Here is a 10926-nt window from a genome sequence, read left to right as displayed (position 1 = left end):
AGGTGCATCCTCGGCTGAATGAAGTCACTTGCGGGAGTGGCTTCACGCCCAAGTTTCGCCCTCTGTGGAACCCGCCACAGAAGGGGATGTGAACATTAATGGACAGGGTTTTCGCTCGTTGATGAGCGGGGGCTTAGATGGGTACGGCTGCGGTCCCTCACTGGTAGGGCTACACACTTTAGTGTGTAGTCGGTTACATGTTGTGATTGGGAGTTGGAGGTGGATGATGATCAGTTGTTTGTCTTTTCGTACTTGTCTTATTTTGATTATATAGTAACTGACCCCGTTGTTGTTTTATAAAATTTATGGTGATCCATTCGGAGATGGTGAGCAGATTGTGACAGGTGATGATCTTTACTAGCTATGGGGCCGTCATGGGGAGTCATTACTCGAGTCTAGCTTCCGCTGACATGAGTTTTACCTTCCAGTTGTAGTTGTTGAACTTTAGTAACTTTACTTTGGTTTTGGATTTTGGAACATGTAAACATTAATCCGTTATACTTTAATAATTGTGTTTTGAATTGGTAACTTTGATATACTAACCTCGGGCAACCGAGATGGTGACGGTCTCTCATGCTAGAGTGGTCCTAGTAAGGCACCTTGGTATGTGGGGGTGTCACAAAGTGGTATCAGAGCGACAATTCTGGAACTTAAAACTAATGAACCCAATGAATATAGGGAGTCTAAATAAAATGAACCCGGGGAGAGTTGTTTGGAGCTACCGCAAATACTTGGGAGACGTCCCGAAGTCGTATTAAGGCCCTTATGATCTCAAGCCGGTCACATGGGGAAGTCTTGGGAACTGTTGTATGTTTGAGTCATGTGTGTGTAATACTTGTAACTTGAATCTTGTGAAGTTGTTGGATGAATGGTGGAAGTATTGGAACATGGTAGTATATGAAAGATGAATTGTGAATTCCTGTATGATAGATCTTGAGCATGAAGTATGTTGAGCATGTTATATGTTTAATACGTGGCTTTCAAAAGGGGTAGTTGTGCATATGTGTATATCTTGATAGAAAAGCATGTTTACGTATGATAGTGATAGTTTACAGCTAGCTTTGGCATGGCTCGGCCGAGCAGGGCGGGTACTCGACCGAGTAGGGAACACTCGGCCGAGTAACCAGGAACCAGACCGAGTGTTGTTTGGGGTATAGGTAGCAGTAGCTTCTGGTTGTGATTATGTGGACAGCGGGGGCCCACGGGGGCGCTTGGAAGGAAAAGAGAAACAAGCGTTTGCATTTTTGTATGGAGTCGCCACCAATTTTTATGGGAAATTGGAACCGTTCGAATACCTCGTGCCATGTCTAGACACAAAGTAAAGACATGAACACTAAGCAATCGTTACCCTTAGCATTCTATGTCTAGAATGACTCTCGTGGATGCCAATGAATACGGGTGTTCACAGATATCTGGAGTAAAGGGTGAGGGTACGTATTATGAAGCTCTTTTGATCGAACACCTAATCCCGCCCGCCTCGATAGCGGCCTCTACTAATGATTAGGGAAGTTATTCGTACTTGATATATCGTCGGCTATATGCATGCAATGCAACATCCAAGTTTTAATCCTAGCATGTGAGAATTAGGCTAAGTCGGTTGACAATCAATTTAACATACAATTGGGTCAAAGTAGGATTTAGTGTTCAATTACATGTGAAAACATACAAACAATAAAAGAAATACAATAGCTATGAATTACAATAAAGAAAGTTACATTAATTACAATGGATTAGGCGATTTATGTCGAAAATACCTTTAAAACGGATAATTTGAGAAAAAGAATAAAAGAATAAATTACGAACGGATCAGAAGGTGATAATACGAATAATAGTTAATTAATACGTAAACTAAATAACTAAGTCAAAGCAAAAACAGAGTCCAGGGACAAAATTCAACCCGGAACAGGCGCATCAGAGCTGCGTCTTTTGAAATAGGCGCAGCAGACGCTGCGTCTGTTCCTGACCTGAATTCTGGCTGTGAAGCCGGAATTGCGCGTTGTTAGCATTCATTGGTGAATTTAAAGATGGATTAAAATATTTACTCGGATGGAAGTAATTAGTAGGTTATTTACATATGAATGGGTCATGAAAACGATAAAACATGAATAAGATGGAATTAAACGAATTAACATAGGATGGATTAATTACAGGAGTGAAAGATATTAACAAACTAAACAAATTAAATCAATTGATTAAGTTAAACACGATGGATTAATGACGAACATGTGATAAATATGACAAAGGACAGATGAAAACTATATCAAAGACGAATTCCAGAAACCCAATATTGATGAATTGAATCTCTACAACCCGGAATTGAATTTAATGACGAAAACCCGCAAATATGAATTATTTAGGATTTAAGTCGGGATTTGTGATGATTAAAACATATTAAAGATGAATAATAAATATACATGTGAATTATATGCTATTGTGATGAAGAATTAACGAACAAACAAAACAAATAAAAGAATTTTGACGAACAACGAGAGATTTAACGAAGAAGAAAGGAAGCGAGAACTGCGCGGCCTCACGAAGAGGCGCAAAGCGGATCTGCGCTCCTCAAGAGGCGCAGCGATTGCTGCGTCCTTTCTCGACGGTTATCTACTGGAAATCCGTAAAAAGAGGTTTTAAAGTATGGTTTTAGAAATCGGTTTTAATGATATTTTCGACATAAACCTTACAATTGATGATACAATAATTAAAATACAATAAATAAAAGAGGGATTTACACCCTCAGACTTACATGTTGACGAAACGAGAAGGACTAAGATATCGATTAGTGATGCTCGACGCGAATGCAAAGAAAGTGCCCTCGTAAGAGGAAAACGATTAAATTAATTAAGTTGATTGATGTGTAGTTGGTCAAATTGGTCGGTCATGCAAACGAGGCTGGTACTCAGAAGGATCCGAGCTTACGTGGTCGAAAGTTCAAGCACGTAGACGCCAAAAAGTAAGAACGAAGGTCTAGAATGCAAAGGGAGAAGAGAAGGGCGGACACTCGCGTGAGAAATATGAGGAGCGAAGGCTCCTATTTATACTAATCATGTGGAGGAATTAGGGTTCCGGAGACTCTTTGGAAGTGAATCTCGGAAAGATATGAAAAATATACGAGAAATACGCAGAAAAGGGCCTGGGAAGAGGCGCAGTAGCAACTGCGTCTCTTGGAAGAGGCGCAGCACCTGCTGCGTCTGTTCCCAAGGGGTTTCCTCTTACGGAAGAAAGATTTCCGTGTTTGAGTTATGGTAGGACGGAAATAATTCGGTTTTCGTTAATATCTTATGTGAATATTACGGGAAATTGTTTACTAAAAGATAAAATTTATGAAATATGGATTAGAAATATCCGGAACATTCCAGAACATTCTGACTCGGGATTTAACGGCTATCAGAAAATGAAGACGGTTTTAGGCCCGGACTCCAAATGTACTCTAATTACTGTCAAAACGACCGTATCGGCACGTAGATGACAACTAAGAGGTAGACATTAATATTTGAGCAATCACTTGACGATAATCTTACTAATTGTCACAAATCGTTCCGCGTACCAAACATGCGGCCCAATCATCACCGGGTGGTTTGCGAGAGGTGCGAAATGAGGTATCTCTGAGCCCCCACTTTGACCGAGGCTTGGACAAGGCGAAAGTCAAAGTATAGCCATCAGGTCAATCGAAGATTACAACCTGACGACTATAGCGACGCGAGGCGGCTCAAGGGGTCTGAACCAAGGACCTGTCGTCGGGAACATTTTAGAGTCTGTCGACTATCGGGGAGGGCCGTTTAAAGTCCATTAGACTACGTAAGGAGGCTCGCCAGCCATAAGAAGAGATCATACCTGAGACTTATTCTCGAGATGCTTCCGGGGTGCATAGGAGCTAAGGTTAAGACCTAAAAGATATATAAGGATTGTGCTAGGGTATGGGGCCCTAAAGGAAAGCATTGACGGGAAGGAGGCCAAATAAAAATTCAACTTAAGGGTAACCAAAGTTTGGGTATAGGAACTCTATTGGTTTGGGAACTTCTGGAGAACGACACCTTTGTCGAACTCCGCGGGGAAACACGAAATATTGCGAGTAGCAGAACACAAGCGGGAACTGGTGAGAGAACTGCTTGGGTAGTCTTCGAGAAACAATTGCGAGTAGCAGGACACAGGCGGGAACTGCTGAGGGGAAATCTGCTTAGGGAGATGTTAATCCTCACGTCTTGAGAGGGACAGTACGTCCGCTTACTCTCGCTGGAGACATGATTGGGAATTATTCTTCTTGTCATGAGAGGAAAAGTGTATCCGCTTACTCTCGCTGGAGACATAATGAAGGTGTGTCGAATTCTGTGGAGGAATACATGCTCGTTGCGACAAGCAAAAGGTCTTGGAAGGAATAAATAACGTGCGACAGTCTGCTGATGGCTTGGAAATGCGGGCCGGAACGAAAGAAAATCGTCAAACGGACCAAAAGAATAAAATAGCATCGGGGAAGAGGCGCACCAAAGATGGGCCCACAAATAACGAATTCATAACGAATTTTTGAAAATTCGTATGGAGGGAACACATGGAAGAGGCGCAAAGAAGAGTCTGCGTCTCTTGGAAGAGGCACGCCGCTGCGTCTATTCCCCAAAGTGTTATTTCTGCGTAAAAACGCGATAATCAGAGGTTTATGTTCATTATTTCGAAACACAAATCACACAATTTCTCTCTCAAATCTTCACCATTTCCGCCAAGGTTTGTGTAACAACCCCATACTCCAAGTGCCTTACCAGGACCACTCAGGTATGAAGGTATTACCATCTCGGTTACCCGAGGCAATGATAATCAAATAAACAATAAAGAAACAGCGTTTAAATAGAAATACTTAGTTAAAGGTTACAATCTCGAAACCAAAACCAAAAGTATAATACATGATCTCAAACTGATCACATTCTTGTTCTAACTAAAATGTAAAGAAACTACTAAGCTACAAATGGAAGACTTCTATCATCATATCGTGGCAATCCCAAATATCCCGGTATCTCATCTCATACCCGCTCAATATCTGCTCACCATCCCCGAATGGATCACCGCAGTTTTACAAAACAACAACCGGGTCGATTAATCACACAACTCAATATATATCAACAATAAGATAAACAGAGATGACTTAATCACACACACACACACAAATACGCCAATTCCAATCATCTCAATCACCGATCGTCCACGGACTGGACCGCCAGCCCGGGGGACCGCAGCCGTACCCACCAAATCCCCGCTCCTCATAATGAGCGATAACCCTGTCCATTAATGTGCACATCCCTTCTGTGGCGGGTTCCACAGAAGGAGAAACTAGGGCGTGAAGCCACTCCCGCAAGTGACCTCACTCAGCCGAGGACACGCCTCGAGAACCAGAAACCACAATCACAACCGTCACAAAACAATTACTATATCAAACAATCAATCTCAACACATCAACAATCATCCCATTATGGGACTAATACTGAGTAGGAAATCCTACCTGGAAAGCACACTATCGGACGGTCTCTCTACCGCTCGTATCAAAAAGCTTCCTCTACGAAACCTCCTCCTATCATACAACATGCAAATGCTACCAAATCACATACTACTCAAAAACCCCCAAATCCCTATATTAGGGTTTAACCAAAACAAAGGAAAGACAACAAAAAGGGTACATAGATCTTACCCTCGACGCAAGGATCTCAACGGTATAACCAACGATGAGAACTGACCTTCCAAACTCCGGGATTTGCTAACGATGCGATTAGGATTAAGAACGTACTTGCTTTCTCTCTTTATCGAAATTAGGTTTTGCAAAAGTGTTTAGAATAGTGACGACGAAGGTCATATATCTTAATCGCATAATTAACAAAACCCGAGAAAAACTCCTCAGTAAACCGCTTACTCGATCGAGTACCCAAGGTACTCGATCGAGTACCCCTTACTCGATCGAGTATCCTAGTTACTCGATCGAGTACCCATCAGTCGAGAATCTTTTCTAAAACGCAACTTACCCTTACTCGACAGAGTAAGGCCTACTCGATAGAGTACCCGAAGACTTATAAATACGGAGTATTACAGTCTTCCCTCCTTAAAAAGAACTTCGTCCCCGAAGTTCAAACCACTACTAAACAAAGGTACTCCCCCAACGCTTCCGACTCACTACCAAAACAAAACTCAACATAAAACATGTTACTAACCCAACTCATCCCGACAAACATACCGACACAACATACAAAAAGGGTATAAAACGGTTAAAAACTCTTTGCGATCATCTCCTACCCCCCTAAAAGAAACAAGGTTACGTCCTCGTAACCATACATACCTGATCAAACAGAAAAGGGTATCGCTCTTTCATATCTTCCTCTGGCTCCCATGTAGCTTCCTCAGTCTCGTGGTTAGACCAAAGGATCTTAAGCAAAACTGTCTCACCACTCCTAGTCTTCCTAACCTTTCGGTCAAGAATCTGCTTAGGCACCTCAAGATATGATAAGGACTCATCTAGCTCTAAGTTCTCTGCCTCTAACACATGTGACGGATCACTCACATACTTTCGCAGCTGCGATACATGAAACACGTTATGCACTCTCTCTAACGCCGCTGGTAAAGCCAGACGATATGCAACTTCCCCAACTCGCTCTAAGATCTCATAAGGCCCGATAAACTTCTGACTCAGCTTGCCTTTCTTCCCAAATCTCATTACCCCACGCATAGGAGACACTTTCAGAAGAACCTTGTCCCCAACCTGAAACTCTATGTCCCTGCGATGTAGATCTGCATAACTCTTTTGCCTATCTTGAGCTGCCCTCATCTGTTCCCTGATCATCTTAATCTGTTCCACCATCTCATGCACCATATCTGGTCCTAAAACCACTGCCTCAACACTATCGTCCCAACAAATTGGACTCCTACATCTCCTCCCATACAAAGCCTCAAACGGTGCCATACCAATACTAGTGTGGTAGTTGTTATTGTAAGAAAATTCTATCAAGTCCAACCTCTGTTCCCAGCTACCACCAAAATCCATCACACAAGATCGCAACATATCCTCAAGAGTCTTGATTGTTCTCTCGATCTGTCTGTCTGTCAGTCGTCGCAGGATGAAATGTCAGACTCATCTTCAAAGTTGTTCCCAACGATTCCTGCAACTCTTTCCAAAACCTTGATATAAACCTCGCATCTCTGTCAGACACTATGTCCTTAGGGACTCCATGTAACTTAAGCACGTTCTTTCGATAAGCCATAGCCAATTGTGCTTTAGTCCATGTATCTTTCATTGGAACAAAGTGAGCTGACTTGGTCAATCGATCCTTTATTACCCAAATCATGTTGTTACCTTGTTGACTCTTTGGCAAACCCACGATAAAATCCATGGAAATGGATTTCCACTTCCACTCAGGTACCTCTAAAGACTGAATCTTACCTTGTGGTCGTCGCTGTTCCCCTTTAACTCTTTGGCATGTCAAACAACGGGACACAAACTCAGCTGTCTCTTTCTTCATCCCAGGCCACCAAAACGTTTTCTTCAAATCCTTGTATAGCTTGTCACCACCTGGATGAACTGAATATGGTGTGCAATGTGCCTCTGTCATGATAGTCTTTTTCAACTCCTCATCATTAGGAACACACCACCTACCGTCAAACCTCAAACTACCATCTGTGTGAATAGAAAATCGGGACACTGTCCCTTTCTCTACTCCAGCTCTCCACTCAACTATCTTAGGATCCATCGCCTGTTTACCTCGAATGTCATCATAAAACTCAAGCTGCACTGTCATATCACCCATGGCATCTCCTTTCTGCATCATATGTATCCCAAACCTCGCTACCTCATCTCTCAGCCTCATCAAAGATAGAGCTGTACACAGAGAATGTACACTCTTCCTACTCAAAGCATCAGCAACTACATTGGCCTTCCCTTCATGGTAGATAATTTTCATGTCATAATCGCCAATCAGATCCATCCACCTCCTCTGTCTCATGTTCAACTCCTTTTGAGTGAAGATGTACTTGAGACTCTTGTGATCAGAAAATACCTTAAAGATTGCTCCATAAAGGTAATGTCTCCAAATCTTGAGAGCAAACACCACCGCACCCAACTCCAGATCATGAGTAGGGTAGTTCTCCTCATAAGGCTTCAATTGCCTAGAAGCATAGGCAATCACTTTACCGTTCTGCATCAACACACATCCCAACCCATTCTTTGAGGCATCTGTATAAACCTCAAAGTTCTCTATCCCTTCAGTAATGCTAAGACAGAGCCGTGGTCAAACGCTCCTTTAATGTTTGGAATGCCGTCTCACAACTCTCATCCCAACGAAACCTGTTCTCTTTCCTCATCAACGCGGTCATAGGTCTAGCTATCTTGGAGAAATCTTTCACGAACCGTCTGTAGTACCCAAATAAACCCGGAAAACTCCCGATCTCAAGAACATTCTTTGGTGCTTCCCACTTTGTCACCGCTTTCTATCTTTGCTTGGATCCACAAACTACCCCATCTTTAGAGATCACATGCCCAGAAAAGCAACTTTCTCTAACCAGAACTCACACTTGGATAGCTTAGCATACAACTCATGCTCCCTCAAAGTTTGCAACACGATTCTCAGATGCTCCTCATGCTCCTCCTTAGTCTTGGAGTAGACTAAGATATCGTCGATAAACACCACTACAAACTTATCCAAAAACTGTCTAAAGATCCTATTCATCAAATCCATAAACACTGCCGGTGCATTAGACAACCCAAACGGCATCACCACATACTCATAGTGACCATACCTTGACGTGAAAGTCGTCTTTGGTATGTCCACCTCTCTAATCTTCACCTGATGGTACCCCGACCTCAAATCAATCTTAGAAAAGACTGATGCACCACTCAACTGATCAAACAGGTCATCTATCCTTGGCAAAGGATACTTGTTCTTCACCGTCACTCGGTTCAGCTCTCTGTAATCTATGCACAACCTCAGACTCCCATCTTTCTTCTTCACAAAAAGAACTGGTGCTCCCCACGGCGATACACTAGGTCTAATATATCCCTTCTCTATCAGATCATCCAACTGCTTTCTAAGCTCCTCCATCTCCTTAGGACCCATGCGGTACGGTGCCTTAGAGATTGGACCCGTCCCTGGTTTCAACTCTACTGTGAAATCTATCTCTCTTCCCGGCGGTAACCCCGGAATCTCCTCTGGAAACACATCCTCAAACTCTCCCACCACTGGTATCTGATCAACTGTCGGACCCTCTATCCAGTCATCTCTCACATGGCACAATATCAAAGGACATCCCTTCCTCAGATATGACTTCAAAGTAACAGCTGCAATCAACTTAACTTTGGGTTTGACTAGAAACCCACGATAAGACACACTAACGCCCTTAGGACCTCTTAAAGACACTTTCTTTTGATGACAGTCTATCTTAGCTTTATACTTTCCCAGCCAATCCATCCCAACTATCATCTCAAAACCGTCAAAAGGAAACTCTAGCAAGTCTACAGGGAAATCAACTTGCCCAACTATCATAGGTACATCCCTATATAACCTCCCACAAGATACGTACTCACCCGGTTATAAAAACTTTCTCACTAACAGACTCATACACCCTCAAACCCAACCGTTTAACATGACTCGAAGATACAAACGACTGAGAAGCCCCCGAATCAAACAAAACAAAGGTATGAATACCATTAACAAGAAAAGTACCGGTGATAACGTGAGGATCCTCCTCACCGCTTTCTTCTCCATCATGAATAACTTTCCATCGGTCTTCCGTCCACCTCCCGGACAAGATCTTTGGCCGATGTGGTCGGCTTAGCACCCGACCCTTGATTGTTGTTGTTGTTCGTTGGTGGTTTCTGATAAGAATTACCGCCGTTGAGGTTGCCTCCACTCTGGTAACTCGACTTCCCGGTTTGGCCATGACCCGGTCGGTCTATTGCTTGCATAGCTGCGCAGTCTCTCGGAAAGTTCCCGCGCACTTGTGCACTCATGTCTCTTGTGGCCTACACCACCACAAAGCTATAGCAGTCACTCCCAACTACCACTAACACTTCCACGGCCACGCCCAAAGGAAGCCCCAAGATCAACCCCGACCCAGAAGAAAACCCCTTAGACTGATTGTGGTTGCCTTTCTTGTGATTAGATTGGCCACCACCCTCGCTCTCAGACTTCCTTTTCTCACCACCTGACCTCTCCTGAGCCATCTCCACCAACCTCTCGGCCCTCTCTCATAAGCTTCCTTAACATCTGTAAGGACTCCCACGGGTAACTTATCCATAATCTTAGGGTCAACCCCTCTCAAACCTCAACGCCAAATTCTCCTCACTCAAACCCATATCCTCGGCATACCTAGACTTGTCATTGAACTGTCTGTAGTACTCGGCCACGACATCTCAGCGGTCATCTTAAAATCACAAACTCTTCTCTCAACTTACTCCTCACATGCTCCGCACGAAATCCTTTCTCACAAATTTACGGAATTCCTCCCAAGGTATAGCAGGTAAACCTTGGTTTGTATAAATCTCCTTAGCACTCACTTTCACTGTATCCCACCACTTGCCAGCTGCCTCTCTCAGATAGAACGCGGCTTGTTCCACTCTCATCTCATCGGGACAAAGTGAACCAATTCTAATATGTTCTCCATCTCTCTAAGCCGCTATCAAGAAGGTTAGGCTCCCAACCCCCTTGTACTCTTTCGGGTTAAACCTCGCTATATATAGGCCGATTTTAGAATGATCAACCTCTTTCTCCTTATCCTTATCCTTATCCTTCCCCACGAGTCTTTAAAGCCTCAGTAACAAAGATCCTGATGCTCCAACATCTTAACGATGTCATCTATGTTCATAAGCTCAGCTCTCGCATACAAAGCAGTCTTCTTGGGCGGCATCTTGAAACTATATCAGAAAAGGGGTGGATATAAACATACGCACTAAACCTCAAAACACGA

Source organism: Silene latifolia, chromosome 4 (genome assembly GCF_048544455.1).
Source record: "Silene latifolia isolate original U9 population chromosome 4, ASM4854445v1, whole genome shotgun sequence".
Lineage (NCBI taxonomy): Eukaryota > Viridiplantae > Streptophyta > Magnoliopsida > Caryophyllales > Caryophyllaceae > Silene > Silene latifolia.
The sequence above is the reverse complement of the archived record's forward strand: the minus strand, read 5'-3'. Positions refer to the sequence as shown.